General features: G+C 45.0%; 1 long non-coding RNA gene across 2 annotated transcripts in view; it reads left to right on the forward strand.

The window, feature by feature from the left end:
* Positions 1-11,966, forward strand: part of LOC132394592 (uncharacterized) — a 33,854-nt gene extending 21,888 nt beyond the window's left edge. For both annotated transcript variants that reach the window (XR_009512383.1, XR_009512384.1), the window contains one exon: positions 10,041-11,966. This is a non-coding gene — a long non-coding RNA (uncharacterized LOC132394592). The remainder of the gene's footprint in view (positions 1-10,040) is intronic.
* Positions 11,967-21,783: the final 9,817 nt, after the last annotated feature.

The following is a 21,783-nucleotide window of genomic DNA, read 5'->3' on the forward strand; positions in this document are numbered from 1 at the left end:
TCAAGGCATGGTGCCTCAGAAACGTAGTATCACTGATTAAGAGCCCCTGTCACCAAGGACATGTCCTCTCCTCATTGTTACCATCAGGTAGAAGGTACTGAATCCTGAAGACTCACACTCAGTGATCCAGGAATAGTTTCTTCCCCTTTGCCTTCCAATTCTTAAATGGACATTGAAAGCATGAACTTCTCTTTTATTATTTGTTTCTGCTTTTGCACTATTTTTAATTTAACTATTTAATATGCAAGACTATCAAGGCCGTAGAGCAGCTGAAAAGTGGCAAGGCAATAGGAGTTGATGGAATCCCACCAGAGATTTGGAAGCATGGGGGCACACCAAACTCCATAAGTTCTTTGTCTGCTGCTGGGAACAAGGCAAACTACCACAGGACCTCTGTGATGCAGACATCATCATCCTGTATAAGAACAAGGAGGAAAAGTTCGACTGCTCCAACTATCAGGGGATAACTCAGCTCTTCATCACAGGAAAATTCCCACAAGAATACTCCTGAACAGATTGGTGCCCGTCATTGCAGAAGAACACCTCGTAGAGAGCCAGTGTGGCTTCAGAGGCAACAGGAGCACCACCGACATGGTATTTGTTCTCAGGCCGCTCCAGGAGAAATGTCTGGAACAGAACAATGGACTGTACATGACGTTTGTCAACATTACCAAAGCATTCAACACTGTGAGAAGGGAAGGTCTGTGGCAAATCATGGAACGACTGGGATGCCCCCAAAGTTCCTCAGCATGGTCATCCAGCTACATGAAGATCAGCGTGGCCAAGTCAGAGACAACAATGACCTCTCAGAGCCCTTCCCAATAGGCAATGGTGTAAAGCAAGGCTGCGTCCTCGTGCCAACTCTCTTCACCGTCTTCTTCAGCAGGATGCTCAAAAGAGCCACGGAAGACCTTGATGACGAGGACGGTGTCTACATCCGATACCGCTCCGATGGCAGCCTGTTCAACCTGAGGCGACTACAGTCCCGCACCAAGACATTGGAGCAACTCATCCGAGAGCCTCTCTTCGCCGACGATGCTGCCCTTGTTGCCCACACAGAGGCAGCCCTGCAGCGTATAACATACTGCTCCACAGAGGCTGCCGAGCTCTCGGACTGGAAGTCAGCTTGAAGAAGACAGGAGTTCTCCATCAGCCCACACCTCAGGAAGATAACCACCCTCCCTGCATCACCATCGGCGAGGAAGAGCTGAAGACAGTCCACCAGTTCAGCTACCTGGGGTGCACCAACTCGTCAGATGCCAAGATCAACGAAGAGATTGACAACAGACTGGCAAAGCCAAACAGCGCACTCGGCAGGCAGTGAGAAAGAGTCTGGAACAACAAGCATCTGAAGAAAGGCACAAAGATCAGTGTGTACAGAGCCATTGTACTGACCACCCTCCTGTACGGCTCCGAGTCCTGGGTCACCTACAGTCACCACCTACGACTCCTTGAGCATTTTCACCAGCGCTGCCTCTGCACCATCCACTGGAGTAACTTGGTCACCAACATTGAAGTCGTCGAACAGACGGAGGTCACCAGCTTCGAGGCCATGTTGATGAAGACGCTGCTGCGCTGGGCAGGGCACATCTCCAGGATGGAGGATCATCGCCTGTCCAAGATTGTGCTGTATGGCGAACTCTCCACTGGCCATCATGACAGGGGGGCACTGAAGAAGAGGTGCAAGGACTCTCTGAAGAAATCCCTTGGTGCCTGTCACATTGACCATCGCCAGCGGTCTACTCTGGCCTCCGGTTGCGAGGCCTGGCGACATACCATTCACCAGTCTGTCTCCTCCTTCGAGAACGCACGCAGGGCCGGCCTTGAGAATGAAAAGGGAAGGAGGAAGAACCGCGACACAGCAGCACCAAACCCAGAACAGATTTTCCTTTGCAGCCACTGTGGCCAGGTCTGCCTGTCCCTGTCATGGTCAGGTCCGGAGCCCACATTCCGGGTCTTGATCCGGTCCACGGACTCCGGACTCCGGGTCTTGCAGCCGTCCCTCCTGTCACCCTTAAGCCAATTAGGATCCTCTTGGCTTAAGGAGGCACACCTGTTGCCTATTCAGCTGGCAGGTGTTTATAGGGCATCCTCGGACTGAGCCTAATGGGGGTTCGGGTTCGGACCCGGACCCCATTGTCCTGTGTTGAGCTGGTTGCCCTGTTTTCCCTGTTCTGACTTGTGTGTTGTGTTTGTCCTGCTGGTGCTGTTTGCCTGGTCTTCATTCCTGTTTGCCCTGGCTTGGAGAACCCACTGCTAATGAACTACTTCTGTGAGTCAGTCTTGGAGTCACCCTGGACCTAGTCCCTTTCCTATCCCTTGCCTCTGTCAGGTAGGTCAGGCCAGATTGCTGTAGCCTGGTGGGGAACTCTGCCCCTTTTCCTACCCCTTGCTTCTGATGGGTGGTACCCTGCACCTGCCCAGGTTTCCTATGCCTTGCCCAGGCCTCTGTGTTCATGCCTGGGAGGTGGCCCTGCCAAGGAGTCATGCCTGGAGGACTCTGCCCCTTTCCTACCCCTTGCCTCTGTCAGATAGGTCAGGCCAGATTACCATTACCTGGTGGAGGACTCTGTCTTGCCTTGAACTATGGGACCCAGCCTAGCCATGGACTCTGGGAACCTGCCTGAACCCCAGTTTTACACCTGCATGCCATCTCCCCCTTGCAAGCCATGATCTCCCCATCTTGCTCTACCCTTTAGTTATTCCTGTCCTGCCCTGAGTACTTCAGTGCCTGTGGCCTGCACTTGGATCCATTCCATGTCCCCCTGTGACAGTCCCGTATTGACCTTGTCAGCCACCAGTGAACTTGCAGCAGATATGGGCAGCCCCCTTCCTAAATCTTTGTTTGTGAAGCCAAGCCATGAATGGGACTTAATATGCACATATACTGACTGTAATTGATTTGCTTATTGTTTCAATATTATCATGTATTGCCATATACTGCTGCCACTAAGTTAACAAATTTCATGACATGCTGGTGACACTTTGTGTCTCTGATTCTGATTCTAATCTTGTGTTGGCCACTGGAACATTATGTTGGTGCCTGAGTGAGTTGGAGGGTGAGAAAGAAAAGATAGTTCAATAGTCCAGTTAATATCAGAGAAATACATCCTGAAATTCTTCTTCATAGGCATCCACAAAAACTGGGCCTGTAAGAATGAGTGATAGTTAGAACCCCAATGCCCTGCTTACTCTCCCTCCCACACACAAGCAGCAGCAAAGCAATGTCCCTCCCCAACCCCTACCCACTTCAACAAAAAAAATCAGCACCCTCCACTTACCAAGCCACCAATAAAGACAATGATGTGGAGTACATGAAAAACTAATCATTCACCTGACAATTCAGCATACCACAATCTTCCCCCCCCTCTCTTCCCCCCCCAGCACATGAATACGTGTTGCAATAATTTTAATCCCCCCCTCTCCCCCCCTCTCTCGCCCCCTCTCTCTCCCCCCCCCCCCGGCACATGAATATGTGTTGCAATAATTTTAATCCCCCCCTCTCACTCCCCCCTCTCCCCCCCCCGGTACATGAATATGTGTTGCAATAATTTTAATCCCCCTCCTCTCTACCACCCCGGCACATGAATATGTGTTGCAATAATTTTAATCCCCCCTCTCTCCCCCCCCTCCCGACATATGAATAGGTGTTGTAATAATTTTAATCCCCCCTCTCTCCCCCCTCTCTACCCCCCCAGCATATGAATATATGCTGCAATAATTTTAAACCCCCTTCTCTCTACCACCCTCTCTACCCCCCTCTCTCCCCCCTCTCTCCTCCTCTCTCCCCCCCCCCCGGCACATGAATATGTGTTGCAATAATTTTAATCCCCCTCCTCTCTACTACCCTCTCTACCCCCCTCTCACTCCCCCCCTCCCTCCCCCCCCTCTCTCCCCGGCACATAAATATATGGAATATATGTTGCAATAATTTTAATCCCCCCTCACTCCACCCTCTCTCCCACCCCGGCACATGAATATATGTTGCAATAATTTTAATCCCCCCCTCTCTCTCCCCCCCCGGCACATGAATATGTGTTGCAATAATTTTAATTCCCCCCCTCTCTCTCCCCGGCACATGAATATATGGAATATATGTTGCAATAATTTTAATCCCCCACTGTCTCTCCCCCCCGGCACATGAATATGTGTTGCACTAATTTTAATCCCTCCCTCTCTCCCCCCGGCACATGAATATGTGTTGCAATAATTTTAATCCCCCCCCTCTCCCCCCCCCCTCTCCGGCACATGAATATATGGAATATATGTTGCAATAATTTTAATACCCCCCCTCTCTCCCCCCGGCACATGAATATGTGTTGCAGTAATTTTAATCCCCCCCTCCCCCCTTCTCTCTCTACCCCCCGGCACATGAATATGTGTTGCAGTAATTTTAATCCCCCCCTCCCCCCTCTCTCTCTCTCCCCCCGGCACATGAATATGTGTTGCAATAATTTTTCTCCCCCCCCCTCTCTCCCCCCTCCCCCCCTCTCAGGCAAATGAATATGCGTTGCAATAATTTTATAGGCAGGAAACACAGTGTTAGTGCATGATTACCCTCACCCACTATCCCTCCCTTTCACACAACTCGAAATTTTGGGGAAGTTTTCAAAGTAATGCTTTGGAAACAAAGTCTATATTTAGAGACTTCTTGAGTCACAGCAAGGAGAGATAGCCATGTTTCCATTCTGGATAGACTGGCTTTGGGAAGGAAATGCCTGAGCTGCAGTGCTCTTCATCTGAAGCCAGATATTCCCTTGCCTCCATCCTCTTGCCAATAAATATTGTTTTAATTCAGTGGGAAGTGTGACTCAGTGTAGGTGAATGCCTGGAAATGATTATTTCAGCAACTATTATAAAAGAAAAAGCCCAGATTTCTTCAAAAATTGGGAGTATGATAGTCTCTAGGGAATGAAGAGCTTTTTTTAAATTAGCCATCAACGTTTTATTTTAAATTAACAGAGATCCTTAAGATTCTGTCCACAAATTATACAATACAAAACTCAATGTGGCATACACACACACAGCTTCTTATGGGGAATGTGTGTGCAGCACTTTATGGGAGCTCATACACTCGTACTCTACCAACACACAACTCTATACTCCCACACCAGTCCCCAGCTGTGTATGAATACCAGGGAGCACCGGTCCCCAGCAGTGTAAAACATACTCTCAGTGATAACTTTACTAGCTCCATCTGTACAACTTCTCCTTAATGCAAATCTCTAATCAGCCAATCATGTTGCAGTAACTCAATGCATAAAAGCATGCAGACGTGGTCAAGAGGGTCAGTTGTTCTTCAGACCAAACACCAGAAAAGGAAAGACATGTGATCTAAGTGAGTCTGACTGTAGAATGTTTGTTGATTTCAGACAGGACAGTTTGATTATCTCAGAAACTGCTGATTTCCTGGAATTTTCACACACAATGGTCTCTAGAGCTTACAGAGAGGGGTACAAAGAAACAAAGAGAATCCAGTGAGTGGTAGTTCTGTGGACAAAAATTACTTGTTAATGAGAGATGTCAGAGAATGGCCAGACTGGTTCAAGCTGACAGGAAGGCAACAGTAACTCAAATAACCACGCATTACAACATTGATGTGCAGAAGAGCATCTCTGGTTGCACAACACATCAAACCTTGAAGTGGATGGGCTACAGCAGAAGAAGACCTCAGATATACAGTCAGTGGCCACTTTACTAGGTAATATTATTATGGGGTACCTAAAAGGCGGCCACTGGGTGGAGATGCACTGATGTCCATAAAGCAGACATACATAATTTAGGATTGGTCTGCATATAGATTAGTAGCATAGTATCATGGAACCAGATGTAAGATTGGGGTTTGATTCCCACTGATTCCTGTAAGGAGCTTGTACATTCTCCCTGTGACTCTGTGAGATTCCTCCATGTGCTCCAGATTCCTCCCATGTTCCAAAGACATACCAGTGCTTGTCAGTGAGTTGTGGGCATGCTATGTGAGCACTAGAAGTGTGGTGATACTTGTGAGTTGCCGCCAGCACATACCCAGTGCATGTTTCAGAAGACAGAAGGCAAATTGAAGTGCATCGTTAGCAGTTTGATTGGCAGGTAAAGTAACCAATCTGCAATCTGCCCGGCTCTTTCATCATCACAGAGCCTCAGGACCCACATCACCAAGTTCAGGAACAGTTATTACCCCTCAACTATCAGGCTCTTGAACCAGAGGGGATAACTTCACTCACCCCAGCACTGAACTGTTCCCACAACCCATGGACTCACTTTCAAGGACTCTTCATCTCACATGCTAGCTATTTAGTACTTATTTGTTTATTATCTTTATTATTTTGCCATTTTTTCTTTCTGCATTTGCACAGCTTGTTGTCTTTCGCATGTCACTTGCTTGCCTGTCTTGTGTGTGTTTTTTTCATTGATTCTACTGCTTTCCTTTGTACTTACAGTGAACACCCACAAGAAAATCTCAGGGTAGGATATGGTGACATACGTACTTTGATATACACTTGCTTTGAACTTTGAAGTTTTACTACTGTCCAATTTGATCTTTGAAGGCAGGGATTACCAAGAGACATAGCCAATACTCTGTAATCACATTACAAATGAATAATGCAGAGATCTGGATGAAATGTAAGGCATCCTCCACTCTGACCCCAGTTTGAATTCCCCCACATATTATTGTGGAATCCAAAATTTAATTCCAGAGCAATAATTTGGAACATCTCAGACATTAGAATGATCAGACATCCAGTTACATGGATCCCATTTTATTCTCTTCGCATTCCCATTAGGGTGAGTATACAACTCATTTATATATCAGACACAATTTACAACAGCTGCATTACCATAAAACAAAGGAGCAGAATTAGGCCATTCAGCCAAATGAGCCTTACCAGCATGGCTGAGTTATTATCTCTCTCAACCCCATTCTTCTGGCTTCTTCCTGTAACCTTTGAGGCCCAAACTGATCAAATACCTGTCAACATCTGCTTTAAATATACTCAATCCATTGACCTCCAGCGCCATATGTGGCAATGAATTCCACAGATTCACCAACCTCAGGCTAAACAAAGGTCTCCTAATCTCTGTTCTGTGCCTGGGTCCTGTGGTGCTAGATTCCCCCATGATTGGAAACATCATCTTCACTTCCACTCTGTCTTGGTCTTTCAATATTTAATAAATTTCACTGAGAACCCCCCCCCCCTTCTAAACTCCAGCAAGGTCAAGACCAGAGCCAGAAAACGCTCCTCACGCATTAACCCTTTCATTCCCAGAATTGAGAACAATGATTCCAGGACTGGAAGGGTTAGCGGATGAGGAACGTCTGACAGCTCTTGGGCTGTGTTCCCTGGAGTTCAGGAGAATGAGGGGGGATCTCATAGAAGCATTCCAAATGTTAAAAGGCCTGAACAGATTAGATATGGCAAAGTTATTTCCCATGGTAGGTGATTCTAGGACAAGAGGGCACGACTTCTGGATTGAAGGATGCCCATTTAGAACTGATGCAGAGGAATTACTTTAGTGTGGTAAATCACCACCAGTTAAAGCCATCTCCTGCATGCATGCCTTTATTTTAATTGTTATGTATTTGCACAGACAGAATAAAGTTCATTTTATGTTATTCCGTAGATGGCACACATTCAAATATAACACCTATAGACTTGTATTCACCCTTTTCAACTCTGTCCACTTCGTAAATTACAACTCATCCTGTTGATTGTAATTTTGTCCTATAAACAACCTCTCCTTACCACACATTGTCTCTGTTTGTCAACCAGCTACCTCATTTTCAGCACCATTAGCCACCTTCCCTATAATATTTCTTATAGTGAAATATATGCAGCTCAGGATACTAGTTGCATCATGCTCAACCATTTGAATTCTAACTTTGTCTGAGAACTTGCCAACATCTGCCTCCACAACTTCTCCACCAAATGTTCTTGCACTCTGGTTCCCATCCCCCTTCAACTCTAGTTTAAATCCCACCATGCAGCATTAACAAACTTCCCGCTAGGATATTAGTCGCCCTCCAGTTCAGGCACTATCCGTCCCTTCATACAGGTCCCATTGTTATGAGTAATAAACAGACCTGATGGACAATGGGGTAAAAAGTTAACCATCCCCCCCCCCCCCCGGAGAACCACGAACTATTACTGCTGCTATGCTGACCATGAGAAAGAGAGACGAAAAACAGGCAAGAACATCTGCAACAGATAAGAGGGAGTTTGCTGATTAACTGTATTGTGACTCCTTTTTGAATTATTTACTGTTTCACTGCAAGGACAATAGTTTGCTCAATAACATTCCTCAGTGGACTGTAGGAGTGGCCTGATTTAATGGACACGGTCATTCAGTAGTGATGGATAGCTGAGTCCCCTTTAGTAGGGATAAAAAGACAGGTCTGGAGAGACACCCTCCAGACCCACCAGTGGACACTGACTGAGTGTTGGGAACCCACAGAAAGGTGGAGGCTTCGAAGACCGAACCAGGAGGTCAATCAGTAAGGCTATCAGTGTAAAAGCAGGGCCAGTGGGGAATTGTGTATGTGTCCACTCATGCCAGAGTGACGAGCCCACCACAGAAGAACGGTCTAGCTGAAGACCAGAGGGGTCATAACTGAATAACCACAATGATACAACGGATTAAGAAAGCAAAGGAAGGTTTGGCTGCTATAGCTGTTACATATCTCTCTCTCTCCTCTCTCCTCTCTCTCTCCTCACCCCCCACAAAAAGAATAACTACCTGAGCACTCATGAACTGAACTGAAATTTATATTCTATGACAATTAATTTACCCCTAGACATCGATAAAGCTTGTTTATTATTGCTTATTATTATTCCTACGTTTTTAGGTTTATTACTGCTACCTTGTGTTATATGTATATTTGCATTATTGATATGGTTTTGCTTATTTTTATTAATAAACACCTTTAAATATAATACCACCAGACTCCAACGGATACTTCTATCTCTGCTGGTCTGACACCCAGTTACGGGGTACATAACACCACCTACCCTGGAAGAGAGCCCAATGATCCAAAATCCTATTCCCACCCTTCGACACCAACTCCTTAGCCACATATTAAACTGCATAAACTTCCTAGTTCTGGCCTCCCTAGCAACCCTGAGACCACAGCCCTGGAGGTCCTACCCTTTAACTTAGCATCTAATTCCATGAACTCTCTATTCAGAACCTCATCACTTGTCCTACCCATGTCATTGGTAACCATATGGACCACAACTTCTGGCTGTTCACCCTCCCACTTAAGAATGCAGAGGACTTGATCTGAGATATCCCAGACGCCAGCGCACAGGAGGCAATGCATCATCTGGCAGTTTTGTTCTCATCCACAGAACCTCCTGTCTGTTCCCCTAACTAAAGAATCCCTTATCACCACAGCATGCCTCTTCTCCATGCTTTCCTTCTGAGTTGCAGAGGCAGACTCACTGTGACTTTCCTCTGTTAGGTCAACCCACCCTCAAACAACAATTACCTGTTGGTGAGGGGTACTTTCATTGGCTCCTTAACCCCTTCCTGACTGTCACCTGGTGTCCTACACCTTGAGTGTCACGACCTCTCAGTAAGTCCTATCCATCACACCCTCATCCTCCCAAATGATCCGGAGTTCATCCAGTTCCAGTTCCAGCTCCTTAATACAGATTGCTAGAAGCTGCAGCTGGATGCACTTCTCGTAGTTGCAGTCCTCAGGTACATCGGAGGTCTTCCTGTCTTCTCACATTCCACAAGAGGAGCATTCCGCCATCCTGCCTGGCATCTCTACTGTTCTAGCAGACCAGGTATAAAGAAGGGAAGGAACAAAACTTAACCTTGGGCTTTTTTGATTTCTCTGACTGAAGCCTTGAAGAGCTAAAGCCTCAAGATCATCACTTTGACTCTGTCCATTGAGACAATGGCCACTGCAATGATGGCTGCTGCTCTTGACCCTGCCTTCCTTTAATTTGCTCTGGTTAATCAATCCCAAATGCCAATTGGTCACTGGTCAAAGCTCCTTTTTGTTATAGTAACCCACTGCTGGCTTTTCTACTCAGGCAGTGGACCCTTCCTTTCAAAACTTCCAGTGTCCGATTCTGGGGAATGCAAGGAGAAACCAGAGGGCTCCCATACAGAGATAAAGGAGGAATTTCTTCAGCCCGAGGCTGGTGAATCTGTGGAATTCATTATTGAGGTAATTATGGTAAGACTTGGCAGTGTGGAGAATCAGAGGGATCTAGTGGTTCGAGTCCATAGGACGCTCAAAGCAGCTGAGCAGGTTGACTATGTGGTTAAGAAAGCATACGGTGTATTGGCCTTCCTCAATCGTGGAAATGAACTTAGGAGTTGAGAGGTAATGTTGCAGCTATATAGGACCCTGGTCAGACACCACTTGGAGTACCATGCTCAGTTCTGATCACCTCACTACAGGAAGGATGTGGAAACCATAAAAAGGGTGCAGAGGAGATTTACAAGGATGTTGCCTGGATTGTGGAGCATGCCTTATGAAAACAGGCTGAGTGAACTCGGCCTTTTCTCCTTGGAGCGACAGAGGATGAGAGGTGACCTGATCGAGGTGTATAAGATGATGAGAAGCATTGATCGATCGGTTGGTCAGAGGCTTTTTTTCCAGGGCAGAAATGGCTAACACGAGAGGACATAGCTTTAGGTGCTTGGAAGTAGGTACAGAAGGGATGTCAGGGGTAGTATTTTATGCAAAGTGTGGTGAGTGCATGGAATAGGCTGCTGGCAACAGAAGTCTTTGATGAGACTTTTGCATAGGTACATAGAAGTTAGAAAAATAGAGGGCTATGGGTAACCCTTGTAATTTTGGCACAACTTTGTGGGCCGAAAGGTCTATATTGTGCTTTAGGTTTTCTATGTCTCTAAAACTTTACCCCTCTTTCCTTAAACCTGTGACCTTGAAGCTGCAGACTCCTGAATCTGGGGGAGAAAGAATGCAACCATTGACTACAGCCAAGCCCTATCATGAAGTTACTATCAAACTCTGGAGGGTGACCAGCAGCATTCCGGGGAAGAAAGCTCCAGCTTAGCCACTAACATTATCCACTAGCTTATCCACAATGCCGTGCCTCCAGCTGTCATCATTGTCTTACGCAGAGAGATTGGAGAGCTTGGGCTTGTACACACTGGAATTGAGGAGGTTGAGAGGGGATCTGATTGAAACGTTTAAGATAAATAAAGGATTTGATAGGATTGAGGCAGGAAATATGTTCCAGATGTTGGGAGAGTCCAGTACCAGAGGGCATGGATTGAGAATAAGAGGTCAGTTATTTAAAACAGAGTTGAGGAAGAGCTTCTTCTCCCAGAGAGTTGTGGAGGTGTGGAATGCACTGCCTCGGAAGATGGTGGAGGTCAATTCTCTGGATGCTTTCAAGAAGGAGCTAGATAGATATCTAATGGATAGGGGAATCAAGGGATATGGGGACAAGGCAGGGACTGGGTATTGATAGTGAATGATCAGCCATGATCTCAGAATGGCGGTGCAGACTCGAGGGGCCGAATGGTCTACTTCTGCACCTATTGTCTATTGTTTATTGAAATTCCCTCCAGAGTCCTCTTCCTCAGTCCTCCCTCTCTTTTCACTCTATCACCTACCCATCAGTCACAGCTTTCTGTCAACTGACACTCGTGGCTTGATGTCAGCCACGCTCCAAGGAGAAAAGGCCGAGTTCCCTCAGCCTGTTTTCATAAGGCATGCGCCACAATCCAGGCAACATCCTTGTAAATTCATTTCCACGGATGCTGCCCAACCTGCTGAGTTCCTCCAGCGTGTTGAACGAACTGCTGAGTGATTGCTCCGCAGTCGGTAGCGAAAAGCTCGCTGGGCCGAGTACTCTGTCACAGTGAGGTAGTCCTTCTGAACTGTGCTCCCAATGCAGGCTGAACTCAGCACGTCAGACAGCATCTATTGAAATGAATAAACAGCCGACATTTCAGGTGGAGACTCTTCATCATTCTAAACTCTGCCCTCTTAACAACTTGCTGCACATTTACGTTGGTGTCCATCGATCGAAGACAAAACAGCCTGACTGACTGAATTTCCAATCCTCCTGCTGGACTTTCAGTCCTTCTACCAGGTCTGTAACAGTGTGAGGGAAAGACAGGCGATCCTGTGGACGTAAAAAGGAAACACAGATGGTAGTTCCCCCCCCCCCACCCCACACCCGGGTGCCAGGATCCAAGATGTTTCTGAATGCATTCACAATATTCTGAAATGGGAGGGTGAGCAGCCAGAAGCTGTGGTAGCAACAACACAGGCAGAAAAAGGGAGGAGGTCCAGAAAACAGAATGCAGAGAGTTGGGAAGGAAGCTGAGAAGCAAGATCTCGGGGATGATAATCTTGGGATTGACTCCCGTGCCACATCACAGTGAGGATAAGAATTGAATGAGGTGCATATAAATGTGTGGCTGAAGAATTGGAGCAGGGGACAGGGATTCAGATTTCTGGATCACTGGGACCTCTTCTGGGGCAGGTGGGACCTGCACAAAAGTGACAGGTTGAACTTGAAGGCAACATGAGTGAATCTGCAGATGCTGGAAATAAATAAAAATCACAAAATGCTGGCAAAACTCAGCAGGCCAGACAGCATCTATGCGAGGAGGTAATAATGACATTTCGGGCCGAAACCCTTCATCAGGAGCGAAGGTTGAACTTGAATCCCAGGGAGAACAATATCCTTGCAGGCTAGTTTGCTAGAGCTGTTGGGAGTGGTTTATACTGATACGGCAGGGGAATGGGAACCAGTATGATAGAGCTGAGGATAAGCCAGGAGGTTTACAAGTAGATGATGTAATATGTAATATGAATGACAAACCAATCATCGGATACAACAGTAGATAGAGAAAAGAAGTAAGTTGTACCACGGAGCCAAAATTCATAAGGGCGAGGCACTGAAAGTGCTGAATTTAAATGCACATAACATTCAGAATAAGGTGGATGAGCTCAAGGAGCAATGAGAGATTGGTTGATATAATTCTGTGTGCATCACTGAGTCATGGCTGACAGGAGGCCGTAGTTGGGAGCTTAACATCTCAGGATATACTTTGTATCGAAAGGATAGGCAGGAAGGCATAGGCTCTATTTGACTCGGCTGGTATGAGATGGAATTACACTTCAGAAAGAGATCAGAGAATGTTTAGTCTTTGTGGGTGAAATTAAGAAACTGCAATAGTGAAAAAAACGATTATGGGAATCAAATACAGGCCTCCCAACAGTAGGCAACATGGGGGTTCAGATTGCGAAAGGAGCTGGAAAGGGCAGATGATATGGGTAAAGACACAATTGTAATGGGAGACTTCAATATGCAAAGGGGTTGAGAAAATCAGATTGGTGTTGGATCACAAGATAGAGAATCTGTTGAACGTCTATGAGGTTGCTTTTTACAGCAGCTTGTGCTTAAGCCTACTCAGGCAAAGGTTATCTTAGATTGGGTGTTGTGGAATGACCCAGAGTTATTAGTGAACTTAATGGAAAGGAACCCTGAGTAGTTAGTGATTATAATGTGATTGAATTCATACTGCTATCTGAGAGGGAGAAGCATAACAGACAGACAGACAGATAGACATACTTTATTGATCCCGAGGGAAATTGGGATCGTTACAGCCGCACCAACCAAGAATAGTGAAGAAATATAGCAATATAAAGCCATAAATAATTAAATAATAATAACTTAATCATGCCAAGTGGAAATAAGTCCAGGACCAGCCTTTTCGCTCAGGGTGTCTGACACTTTGAGGGAGGAGTTGTAAAGTTTGATGGCCACAGGTAGGAATGACTTCCTATGATGCTCAGTGTTACATCTCAGTGGAATGAGTCTCTGGCTGAATGTACTCCTGTGCCTAACCAGTACATTATGGAGTAGATAGGAGTCATTGTCCAAGATTGCATGCAACTTGGACAGCATCCTCTTTTCAGACACCACCGACAGAGAGTCAATTTCCACCCCCACAACATCACTGGCCTTACGAATGAGTAAGTCACATGTTTCAGTATTGTAATGCAATAAACGAGCACGAGAGATGTGATTGCACAGGTGGATTGGAGGGGGATAATGATGGGGTGATGGCAGAACAGAGGTGGCAAAAGTTTCTGGGAATAGTTCATAAAGTGCAGGATAGATTTCCCCACAGAAGAAGTAGTTCTCAAATGACAGGGGTAGGCAACCGTGCTGACAACACAAGTTAAGGACTGCATGACACCGAGGAAAGGACATATAATATAGCAAAAGCGAGTGAGAAGTTGGATGATTGAGAGAAAGGATGAAATACAAAGGAACACTAACTAATAATATAAAAGATGATAAATTCCTTTTTTCAGATACAGTACATAAGGAGTAAAAGAGAGAGATGAATATTGGATTCCTGGAATATAATGATGAAGAGGCAGTAATGGGGACAAAGAAATGATGGAGGAACTTCATAAGTATTTTACAATTTGTCACTGTAGAAGACACTGGCAGAATGCCAGAAATGTGGGAGTATCTGTGGGCAGAAATCAATGTCATTGCTATTAGTAAGGAGAAGGTGTTTGGGTAGCTGAAAAGTGTATTGGTAGATAAGTCACATAGACAAGATGAACTACACTCCCGGGATCTAAAAGAGATTGTGGAGGTGTTAGAAATGATCTTTCAAGAATCATTAGATTCCAGGTTTGTTCCTGAAGATTGTAAAATTGGAAATGCCACTCCACTCATTCAGAATGGAAGAAGGCAGAGGAAAGGAAATTCTAGGTCATTTAGCCTGACTCAGTGGTTGAAAAGATGTTGGAGTCTATTTTTAAAGATGATGCTTTGGGGTACTTGTAGGCACATGATAAAATAGGCCAAAGTCAGCATAGTTTTCTGAAGAGGAAATCTTGCTGGACAAATAGGTTGGAATTTTTTAAGTAATTAACAGGCAGGATAGACAAAGGAGAGTCAATGAATACTGTTGTTTTGGAATTTCAGAAGGTTTTGAACAATGTGCTGCACATGAGTCTCCTTAACAAAATAAGAGCCTATGATATAATGGGAAAAGTACGAGCATGAATAGGAGATTGGCTGACTGGCAGGAGAGAATCAGTGGGATTAAAGCAGATCTTTTCTGGATGGCTGCCGGTGACTTTTGGATGCTGCAGGGGTCAGTGTTGGTACAGGATATAAGGAGTAAAAGAGAGACTGTCATGGTCCCTTCTGGCACCTAGCTGGCTTACTCAGGAATTGGGCCTTTAACACCTCGTTTAGTTCCCAAACTATTCCCAGGTTCCAATAATTACCAACACCTGCATTCCATCAAACAGTAGTATAAGAGTCCTGTGACCACTGCTAGAAGGTGCCAGTTCATTGGTCAACTCGTGTACGAGTAACCTCACTACATGGTGTTTAGGACTATCAGTTCTAAGTCTAGCCTTGTTCCTGAATTATCTACCAAGACTTGGGGTACAACCACTCTTGCAACCCTTCACACGCTCACTATGATGGCAGCATCTCCCTCCTCAGCCTCCACTCCCGTGTTCAGCACTTGGGTTCAATCCACCGCCACGTCCTTGCAACAGAGACAAATATTGGACTGCTGGATTATAATGATGAAGAGGAGCAATGGGGGACAAAGAAATGGTAGAGAAACTTCATAACAACAGATATACTTTATTGATCCTGAGGGAAATCGGGTTTTGTTACAGCTGCACCAACCAAGAAAAGTGATAAAATATAGCAATATAGAACCATAAATAATTATATAATAATAAGTTAACCATGCTAGGTGGAAATAAGTCCAGGACCAGCTTATTGGTTCAGGGTGTCTGACACTCTGAGGGAGGAGTTGTAAAGTTTGATGGCCACAGGTAGGACTGACTTCCTATGATGCTGAGTGTTACATCAGTTGTCACTGTAAAAGACTCCGGCAGAATGCCAGAAAGCGGGAATGTCTGGAGGCAGAAATCAGTGTCATTGCTATTAGTAAGGAGAAGGTGTTTGGGAAGCTGAAAAGTATATTGGTAGATGAGTCACACAGACCCGATGAACTACACCCCAGTGTTCTAAGAGACATAACTGAAGAGATTGTGGAGGTGTTAGAAATGATCTTTCAAGAATCATTAGATTCCAGATTTGTTCTTGATTAATCAGGGTGTCAAAGGCTGCTGGGAAAGGGCAGGAGAATGCGGTTGAGAGGGATAATAAATCAGCTATAATGGATTGGCAGAGCAAACTTGACAGGCTGAATAGCCTAATTCTGCTTCTAGGTCCTATGGTCTTCTGGATTCCCAGAAGGATTTTCGAAGATTGAAGGTAGGTGGAGGGGCAGCTAGTGTTGAGGAAGCAAGGTGTCCGTAGAAGAATAAGACATTTGGGGAATGAGCAAAGATGTCACAGATTAAATATAATATTGGAAAGTTCATGGCAGTGCATGTTTGCAGAAGGAATAAAGGTATGGACTATTTTCCAAATGGGGAGAAAATTCAAAACACAGAGGTGCAGAGAGCCTTGCAGGATCCCCTAACAGTTAACTTGCATGTTGTGTTGGTGGTGAGGAAGGCAAAGGCAAGGTTAGCATTCATTTCGAGAGGACTAGATTACCAGAGTAACGATGTAATGCTGATGTTTTATTGGCATTGGTCAGACCACATTTGAAGTATTGTGAGCAGAATTGGGTCTCTGATCTAAAAAAAGATGTGCTGACATTAGAGAGGGTTCAGGGGATGATCACCAGAATGATGGGTTAACAGATGAGGAGAGTTTGATTGCTCTGGACCTGTACTCACTGGAGTTTAAATAATGAGGAGGCTCTCATTGAAACCTATTGAAATTTGAAAGGGCTGGATAGAGTGGATGGGAGCAGGGTGTTTACTGGGGGGGGGGGGAGTCAAGGACCTCGAGGGCACAGACTCAGAAATGAAGGACGTCCATTTAGAACAGAGATGAGGATGAATTTATTCAGCAGGAGAATGAAGGCTTAATCAGGGTGTCAAAGGATACGGGGAAAAGGCAGGAGAATGGGGTTGAGAGGAATAATAAATCAGCTATAATGGATTGGCAGAGTAAATTCGATGGGCTGAATAGCCTAATTCTGCTTCTAGGTCCTATGGTATTATAAGAAATTTAATTTGAACTCTATCCTATCTTTTAGCTTTTCTGTTCACAAGGAAGGCATGATGGTGTGGTAACAGCGACTCATTGTCCATTTGCCTTCTTTTATTCCAATACTCCCGTTTGCCAGTCTCCAACAACCTGCTCTCCCAGGGTTGTTCTGTGCATCTGTGCCTTGCACAGACCTACCGATATGAACTGGGTTAAACACTCACGACAAGTTGCTGGTGAGACTACGCTTGGAATACTGTGTGCAATTCTGGTCGCCCGGCTGTAAAACTGATTACATTAATCTGCAAAGATCTACAAGGATATCATGGGACTGGAGGGTTTGAGTTATTTAAAGAGCTCGATACTTCAATGCTTCCCCACCCTCCCTCAACATAGGAGAGTGACCTATCAAACATGAGGAGTAAAGATCAGATGCATCGTCACAGTCCTTCTCCCCAGGATAGAGAAGTGTAAAATTAGAGAGTAGAATTTTAAGAAGAAACGGGGAAGGATGAAATGATATTGGCTACTCCCTAGAGGATCAATATACCCCTGTTATTTTTTGGAAACCTTCTTCACAATCTACAATAGAACCTACTATTATATCATATGCAGAAATGTTACCCACATCTTATACATTGTGATGCAAATTGTTGAAATAAATGAAGGAAATTTGTGGCCCAGCGCCATCCTTGTGGCACACCACAGGCCTGAAGTTTGATAAACAACCTTCCACTGTAACACTTTGCTACCTACCTTCAAGACAATTCTGTATGCACAGAGCGAGCTCTCACTAAATCACATGCAATTGGACCTTCCACACAGTCTTTCTCACAGGATCTTTCTGAAAGACATGCTTAGGTCTGTATAGACAACTTCCACTACCCTGTCCTCACCAATCTCCTTGCTTACCTCGTCAAAGAATTCTTAATAGATGTGTGAGATATGACTGCCCTTGCATAGAGCCAGATCAGTCCTTGTCTATCCAACTGCTGAAATATTCGGTTGCTTAGAATTCTCTCCACAACTGATAACAGGTTTGCTGGCCTGTTGTTTACGGCTTCTATTTGTTACTGTTCTTAAATAACAGTGCAACACTTGACATCCTCCGATCTCCGGAGATTCACCTGCGGCTGGAGATAATGCAATTACTTCTACAAGGGCCTCTGCAATTTCTTCTCTGGATTCCCAGAAAAGTCCAAGAATTCATTTGGTCATATTCTGCATTTCCGTACATTGTCCGAGATATCACAACTTACTTTGACTCATTTTCTTCCGTGTTCTTCTTCACAGTAAAATTTGTATGGAAATATTTATTAAAATCCTCGCCCATCTCTTGTGGATCCACAGGTGGACAGCCATGTTGATCTTCAATGGACCAATTCTCCACACCTCCTCACTGCCAAGGCACCTCGTAGTTCTTACTCCCATTTATACACAGGGCAGAAGAGATGATTAAAATCTATCTCTCTATCTATTTATATCTGCATTTATTTATTCTTTTGATTATTTGCTTGTTTATTTATTATTTTGTATCTGTCCTTTCCCCACCCTTCCTGCTCTCTCCTCCCCCTCTTTCCGCCCCCTCTTTCCTCCCCCCTCTTCACACCCCTCTTTCCACCCCTTCCCTCTCTCTCTTCGCTCTGTCCTTTCTATCACTTTTCTCACTCATTCCCTCTCCATCTTCTCTTTCCTTCCCTTCTCCTTCGCTTCTCTCTGTTCTGTCACTTCTTTCTCTTCTCTCCTTCCCTCCCTCTTCTCTCTCCTCCTTCCCCCTCTCTTCCTCTCTCTATCCTTCTCGCCTTACCTCTGTATCCTTCTCTATACTTTCTTTTCTCTCTCATCTGTCTCTTTCTCTCTCTTCACTTTCGCCTCTCATCAATTTTTTCTCCTCCTCTCTCTCCTTTTCCTATGTCCTTCTCTTCTCTCCTTCCCTCTCACTCTTCTCTCTCTCTTCCTTTATTTCACTTTTCTCGCTCATTCTCACTCCTCTTTTCTCTCTTTCCTCCCTTCTTCTCTCTCCTTTTCTTCTCTCTCCTTCCTCTCTCTTTCTCTCTCTCTCCTCCCTCACTTTCCTCTCTCCTTCTGCTCTGACATTCCCACCCTCTTCTCGCTCCTTCTCCCTCTCCTATTCCTTTCCTTCTCTCTCTGCTTCTCTCTCCCCTCATTTCTCCTTCTCTGTTTTCTCACTTTTCTTCTCTCCTTCTAAACTTGCCACTCTTCTCTCTCTTCTTTATTTTCTCTCTCTCTTCTCTCTTTCTCTCTCTCCTCCTCTCCTCTCCCTCTCTCCTTCTCATTCTCCTCTTTCTTCCTCTCTCTCTCCTCTCCTCCCTCACTTTTCCTCTCTCTCCTACTTCTCTTTCTATTTTCTCTCTCTTCCTTACCTCTTTTCTCCTCACTCTGCCTCCTATCTCTTCACCTCTCTGTCCTCCTCTCTCTTCACTCTCTCCTTCTCTCTATTCACTCCTTTCTCTTTGTCTCTCCTCCTCTTTCCCTTTTCTCCTTTTCTCTCCTGTCTCTATCCTCTTACTCTTCCTCTCTCTCCTCCTCTCTCCCTCTCTATTTCTTTCTTTCTCTTCCTCTCCCTCAGTCTCCCCCTTCTGCCCCTCTCCCTCTTTCTCTTCACTTTCTCCTTCTCTCTCTATTTCTTTTTTCTCTTCCTCATCCCCCCTCTCACCTTCCCTCTCGCCAACTCTCACTCTCTCTCCTCCTGTTCTCCTCTCTCCCCTCCTCTCACTCCTCTCCCTCTCTTCTCTCTATTCCTGTGGTAAACTATGTATACCTGTCTGGACACGCCCTCTGCTGACTGCTCCTGTGGCTCCTCTCACAGACCCTTGTATAAAGGCGATTGGGGCACTGTCCTCCCTCAGTCTCAGAGGTGTAGTGGGCTCCCTTTTTGCTGCTAATAAAAGCCTATCGTTCACTTCCTGCCTCCAAGAGTTATTGATGGTGCATCAATTCCCTCCTTTCTCCTTTTGTCTCTCTACTCCTCTCTCTATCCTCTCTCTTTCCTTCTCTCACTCATACTCTCTCTCTCCTCCCTCACTTATTTCTCTCTCTCTTTTCTGCCTCCTTCTCTCTTGCACTCTCTATTTCTTTCTTTCTCTTCCTCTTCCTCACGCCTCCTTCTTCTCCCCTTCTCCCCCTTCTACCCCTCTCCCTCCACCTCACTCGCCCTCACTCCCCCTCCTGCACTCTCCCTCCCTCTCTCTCCTCTTTCCCTCCCAATACTATTTTGCCATACAGTGCAACTGTTGTCCTATTCATAGACTACTAACGACAGAAATCCATCTGAGAGTTAATTCTATGTTTTGATGTTCAAAGTTCAAAGTAAATTTATCATCAAAGTACTTATACAGTATGTCACCATATACCAGTTTGAAATTCAATTTCTTGCTGGTAGTCACAGTAGAACAAAGAAATATAATCGAATCAATGAAAAACGACAGGCCAAGACAGATAAAGAACTAATGTGCAAAAGAAGCCAAATGCAAAGCTATTATAATAAATAATTAATCAAGCAGGTCCATAAAAGTGTGATAATAAACAAACAAATAAATAAATATCAACGTAGACTCTCTCACACACTTCATCAGCTTACAATAGTGGGGTAGAAGGTATAAATTATTAAATCAATTGAGTGGGCAATAGGTTGAGTTGGGAGGTGTTGCACTTGCCCTGACCTCTGCTGAGGCTCATCGATTGTCCCCTCATGGGAACAGCGGCTCAGGTGGGAACATAAAGGTGAGCTGCATTTCACACATGTTTAACCAGAAAATCAGCTCTGTGTTGAAGGGAAAGGAAAGGATCCAAGATCGAGTCATAGAACAGAGAATGATATGAATCACAATTATCATTTTGAATCATATGAAGGGAATTCAGTGGAGACATAATATATGTATTAATGATTATGAGAGGCATAGATAAGGTAGGCTTAGTAAGTGAGACAGAGGTCTTTTACAGGGGATCTGTTAGATTTGCAGCATAGGAGGTGGAACAAGAATGTAGAACACCACATTGTGCCTAAAAAGTAAATCAATAACACACAATAATGAACCCCTCCTACCTACACAATGTCCATATCCCTCCATCTTTTTCACATTCATCGCCTATCTAAGCATCTCTTAAAAGTCTCTAAAGTATTTGCTTCAAGCACTGTACCAGGCAGCACATTACAGACACCCACCCCTCTCTGAGCACCAAATTACCACTCATATCCCCTTTGAACCTACCCTTCTCACCTTCAGTGCATGCCCTCTGGTGTTAGATATTTCCACCCTGGGAAACTGATACTCTCTCTCTCCAATCTATCTAAGCCTCACATAATCTTATAAGACCATAAGAGATATGAGCAGAATTAGACCATTTGGTCAATTGAGACTGCTCTTCCATTTCATTATGGATGATCCAATCTTCCTCTCAGCCCCAATCTCAAGCCTTCTCCCCACAGCCCTTCATGCTCTGATCAATCAACCCTTTTTCAGAACTCCCCTCAGCCTCTGCCACCCCAGAGAAAACAACCCAAGCTTGTTCAGCCTCTCGTGGTGTTACATGCCCTCTAAACTAGGCAGAATCCCATTAAACCTCTTCTGCACCCTGTCCGAAGCCTCTACATCTTTCCTATAGTGAGACAACCAGAACTGTTTGCAAGAGTCCAGATGTGGCCTAGATAGAGCTTTATAAAGTTGCAGCATAACCTCGACTTTTTAACTCAATGCTTTGA

This window comes from Hypanus sabinus, chromosome 5, assembly GCF_030144855.1.
Source record: "Hypanus sabinus isolate sHypSab1 chromosome 5, sHypSab1.hap1, whole genome shotgun sequence".
NCBI lineage: Eukaryota > Metazoa > Chordata > Chondrichthyes > Myliobatiformes > Dasyatidae > Hypanus > Hypanus sabinus.